Genomic DNA, 5,000 nt, shown 5'->3' on the forward strand with positions numbered 1-5,000 from the left:
TCAAACGGGCCCGCTCCCCCCCTCCCACGCCGGGCAGGGTCGGGTACAATACTCGGATTGATCCCCTAGGCTGAGCTCCGGTTCTCACAGGCTCTGAAAAACCTGTCCTCAGAAATCTCCTCACACAATCCTCGAAAGGCAGGTCGAAAAAGCCAAAGCCCCGCCTTCGGCGGTACGAAACTGGAACTGGGCGCCACCTCGTGGTTCCCTCGGTCGGCCGAGACGGCGTGGGGCGACCCCTTCCGGACATCCGCGAGACGACCGGCCGTCAGGTCAACCCATTCGCTCCAAAGGGGTTGACCTGGTGGCCGAGAGGGGACTTTGAAAATTTTTCGGACTTGGAAAACTTTTTTTTTTTTTTTCTTCCCCCAGCCCGCTTCCTCCGGGTTGACCCGGTGGCCGAGCGTCTCGCCGTCCCCGGACGCGGCGAGGGACTGCCTCCCGGCCGTCAGGATCGGGCCCACGGAAGTCTGATTTTAAAAAAAATTGGCCGACGCCACCGCGGAGGGCTACCCGGGCACCCCGGGCCCCGGAGCCGGAAAAGGGAAAAAAAGGATCGGGCCCACTAGAGACATGGACCCGGCCGCCAAGCAGGCCGCCCTGGGCTGACCCTCCCCGGCCGCAGCGAGGGACTGCCTCCCGGCCGACAGGATCGGGCCCCTGGAAGTCTGGGGGTGGGGGGGGGGGAAATCGCCCCACGCCCCCGAGGAGGGCTGCCCGGGCGGGCCTGGCCCCGGAGCTCGGAAAAAAAAAAAGGATCGGGCCCACTAGAGACATGGACCAGGCCGCCCTGGGCTCACCTTCCCCGGCCGCAGCGAGGGACTGCCTCCCGGTCGACTGGATCGGGCCCCTGGAAGTCTGGAAAAAGAAGAATGGAACCTGACGCCTCCGAGGAGGGGGCGCCCAGGGAAGGAGGGAGATCCGGGTTGACCTGCTGACCGGACGGGAAAGAGGCCACCGGGCGTCCCCCCCCTTAAAACCTAGGGGTTGACCTGGTGGCCGGAAAGCGAACCGGCCAGCAGGTGAACCCTTTCGATTCCACGGGTTGACCTGGTGCCCGGGAAGCGAACCGGCCAGCAGGTGAACCCGTTCGATTCCACGGGTTGACCTGGTGCCCGGGAAGCGAACCGGCCAGCAGGTGAACCCGTTCGATTCCACGGGTTGACCTGGTGCCCGGGAAGCGAACCGGCCAGCAGGTGAACCCGTTCGATTCCACGGGTTGACCTGGTGCCCGGGAGGGGACTCTGAAAATTTTTCAGCCCTTTCGACTCGGGGTTGACCTGGTGGCCGAGAGGGGACTCGCACGGCAGGCAAGCCGCCCTGGGCTCACCCTCCCCGGCCGCAGCGAGGGACTGCCACCCGGCCGACTGGATCGGGCCCCTGGAAGTCTGGAAAAAAGAATGGAACCTGACGCCTCCGAGGAGGGGGCGCCCAGGGAAGGAGGGAGATCCGGGTTGACCTGCTGACCGGACGGGAAAGAGGCCACCGGGCGTCCCCCCCCTTAAAACCTAGGGGTTGACCTGGTGGCCGGAAAGCGAACCGGCCAGCAGGTGAACCCGTTCGATTCCACGGGTTGACCTGGTGCCCGGGAAGCGAACCGGCCAGCAGGTGAACCCGTTCGATTCCACGGGTTGACCTGGTGCCCGGGAAGCGAACCGGCCAGCAGGTGAACCCGTTCGATTCCACGGGTTGACCTGGTGCCCGGGAGGGGACTCTGAAAATTTTTCAGCCCTTTCGACTCGGGGTTGACCTGGTGGCCGAGAGGGGACTCGCACGGCAGGCAAGCCGCCCTGGGCTCACCCTCCCCGGCCGCAGCGAGGGACTGCCTCCCGGTCGACTGGATCGGGCCCCTGGAAGTCTGGAAAAAAGAATGGAACCTGACGCCTCCGAGGAGGGGGCGCCCAGGGAAGGAGGGAGATCCGGGTTGACCTGCTGACCGGACGGGAAAGAGGCCACCGGGCGTCCCCCCCCCCTTAAAACCTAGGGGTTGACCTGGTGGCCGGAAAGCGAACCGGCCAGCAGGTGAACCCGTTCGATTCCACGGGTTGACCTGGTGGCCGGAAAGCGAACCGGCCAGCCGGTGAACCCGTCCGATTCCACGGGTTGACCTGGTGGCCGGGAAGCGAACCGGCCAGCAGGTGAACCCGTTCGATTCCACGGGTTGACCTGGTGCCCGGGAGGGGACTCTGAAAATTTTTCAGCCCTTTCGACTCGCGGTTGACCTGGTGGCCGAGAGGGGACTCGCACGGCAGGCAAGCCGCCCTGGGCTGACCCTCCCCGGCCGCAGCGAGGGACTGCCTCCCGGCCGACAGGATCGGGCCCCTGGAAGTCTGGGGGGGGGGGGGAATCGCCCCACGCCTCCGAGGAGGGCTGCCCGGGCGGGCCTGGCCCCGGAGCTCGAAAAAAAAAAAAAGGATCGGGCCCACTAGAGACATGGACCAGGCCGCCCTGGGCTCACCCTCCCCGGCCGCAGCGAGGGACTGCCTCCCGGCCGACTGGATCGGGCCCCTGGAAGTCTGGGGGGGGGGGGGGGGAAATGGAACCTGACGCCTCCGAGGAGGGGACGCCCAGGGAAGGAGGGAGATCCGGGTTGACCTGGTGACCGGACGGGAAAGAGGCCACCGGGCGTGCCCCCGTTAAAACCCCTAGGGGTTGACCTGGTGGCCGGAAAGCAAACCGGCCACTGGGTAGGCCGGTCGGCAACCTAGGGGTTGACCTGGTGGCCGGGAAGCGAACCGGCCAGCAGGTGAACCCGTCCGATTCCACGGGTTGACCTGGTGCCCGGGAGGGGACTCTGAAAATTTTTCAGCCCTTTCGACTCGGGGTTGACCTGGTGGCCGAGAGGGGCCTCGCACGGCAGGCAAGCCGCCCTGGGCTCACCCTCCCCGGCCGCAGCGAGGGACTGCCCCTCCCCACCCCCCGGCTGACAGGATCGGGCGCACTGGAAGTCCGGGACAGTATTTTCCCCGACGCCGGGGAGGGCGGGCGGAGGGGCTCTGGCGGCCAGCCCGGGCCCCGGAGCTCGAAAAGGAAAAAAGGACCGGGCCCGCGAGAGACGGGGGCCCTGCCGCAGGGGGGGGGGGCAGTCCGACCGGGGCTCACCGTGCGGCAGGCCCGGGCGTCGGCAGGGGAAAGCGGGCGAGGAGGCGCGGGGCCGGGTGCCTACGGCCATACCGGACCGAACGCCCCCGATCCCGTCCGATCTCGGAAGGTAAACCGTCCCGGGCCTGGCTAGTACTTGGATGGGTGACCGCCTGGGAATCCCAGGTGCCGTAGGCAGCTTTTCCCGGTCCGAGTCAGCTCTCTCTCCTTTTCTGGGGGGGAAGGAGAGGGGGGGACGGGCCGGAAAGCCCCTCGTCGCTCCTGCCGAGTCGGAGGTCGCGGCCGCAGGTCACGGGTCTGGGCGCCTGGGGTCCGGCTCCCCACCCACCCGGCTTCCTCCGCGGAGGACCCCCCCCGGGGCCACCGAAGCCGCTGGGGGAGACGCCGGGCATGGGGCGGACTGGCCCGGACCCTCCCGGCCGCCGGCCCGCAGGTCCGCCCCGAATCCCCCCCCGCGGCCACCCAGGCCAGGCCTGGCCAGGCGGGACGGACGGCGGGTGTCCAGCGCCCAGCGGCTTCCTCCAGCGGGGACCCACGGACCCCAAAGCCGCAGGGGGAGGCCCCGGGCCTGGGACGGACTCGCTCGGACCCCCTGCGCCCGGCCGCCGGCCCGCGGGACCGCCCCGAATCCCCCCGCGGCCACCCAGGCCAGGCCTGGCCAGGCGGGACGGACGGCGGGTGTCCAGCGCCCAGCGGCTTCCTCCAGCGGGGACCCACGGACCCCAAAGCCGCAGGGGGAGACCCCAGGCCCGGGACCGACTCGCTCGGACCCCCCGCCTCCCCTGCGCCCGGCCGCCGGCCCGCGGGACCGCCCCGAATCCCCCCGCGGCCACCCAGGCCAGGCCTGGCCAGGCGGGACGGACGGCGGGTGTCCAGCTCCCAGTGGCTTCCGCCAGCGGGGACCCACGGACCCCAAAGCCGCAGGGGGAGGCCCCGGGCCCGGGACGGACTCGCTCGGACCCCCCGCCTCCCCTGCGCCCGGCCCCCGGCCCGCGGGACCGCCCCGAATCCCCCCGCGGCCATCCAGGCCAGGCCTGGCCTGGCGGGCCGGTGTGCAGCTCCCCCGGGCTTCCTCCCCCGACGACCCGCGCCCCCCTGAGCCGCAGGCGGAGACCCCGGCCCCGGGGCGGACCGGCCCGGGCTCGCCCGAGCCCCCTGCGCCCGGCCTGCAGGACCGCCCCCCCGAATCCCCCGGGAGAGGCCCGGCCTGCACGCCACTGACGACCCGCGGCCCCCAAAGTCGCAGGAGGCGCCCCCCCCCCCCCGGTTAGCCCCGTCTCGCTCCGCGCCCCCCGCCCCTCGCTGCCGGGACCGGGCGCCGCCCCAGAGTCAGCCGCAGCCGGCCGGCCTGAGAGCTGCCCTCCTGTGGACGACGGTGAGTTTACCTTGATACTAACCGGCCGTCAGCCAGGTCAACCCCATTGCTAGACTGGGGTGGACCTGGTGGCCGAGTGGGGACTTGGAACATTTGACAGCTGCTTCCCGGGGCTTGACCGGTTGTCCTGAACGCCCCCCACCCCCACCCCCAGCCCCCGGCTCCTGCTCCCCTCTCCCCAGCCTCGGTGCTCCGCTCCCTGCCTCGGAGGCTGCCTCTCTGCGGCGCCTGCATCGCCTCCGAGGACGCGCACCCTCCGGAGGCTGGACGTAAACCCACCACTGCCGCCGACCCGGCTCTCCGAGGGACGACTGTGAGGCCCCCCACCCCACCCCACCCCCGGACCGCCCTGGGGACGACTGCTAAGCCTCCCCCACCGGACCGCCCGGGGGAAGACTGCGACGCCTCCCGCCAGGCCCCCACCCAGCCTGGGGGAAGACTGCTAAGCCTCCCCCCCACACACACACACACACACTGTCGGGGGATGACGATTAAGCCTCTCCCGGACTGCCCGGGGGAAGAC

At 70.5% G+C, this 5,000-nt stretch overlaps 1 non-coding gene across 1 annotated transcript; it reads left to right on the forward strand.

Moving 5' to 3' along the window:
* The first annotated feature begins 3,160 nt into the window (after positions 1-3,160).
* Positions 3,161-3,279, forward strand: LOC135977933 (5S ribosomal RNA). The gene has a single exon (XR_010595354.1). It is a non-coding gene; the product is annotated as a 5S ribosomal RNA (ribosomal RNA).
* Positions 3,280-5,000: the final 1,721 nt, after the last annotated feature.

This window comes from Chrysemys picta, unplaced genomic scaffold, assembly GCF_011386835.1.
Source record: "Chrysemys picta bellii isolate R12L10 unplaced genomic scaffold, ASM1138683v2 scaf80, whole genome shotgun sequence".
Classification (NCBI taxonomy): Eukaryota; Metazoa; Chordata; order Testudines; family Emydidae; genus Chrysemys; species Chrysemys picta.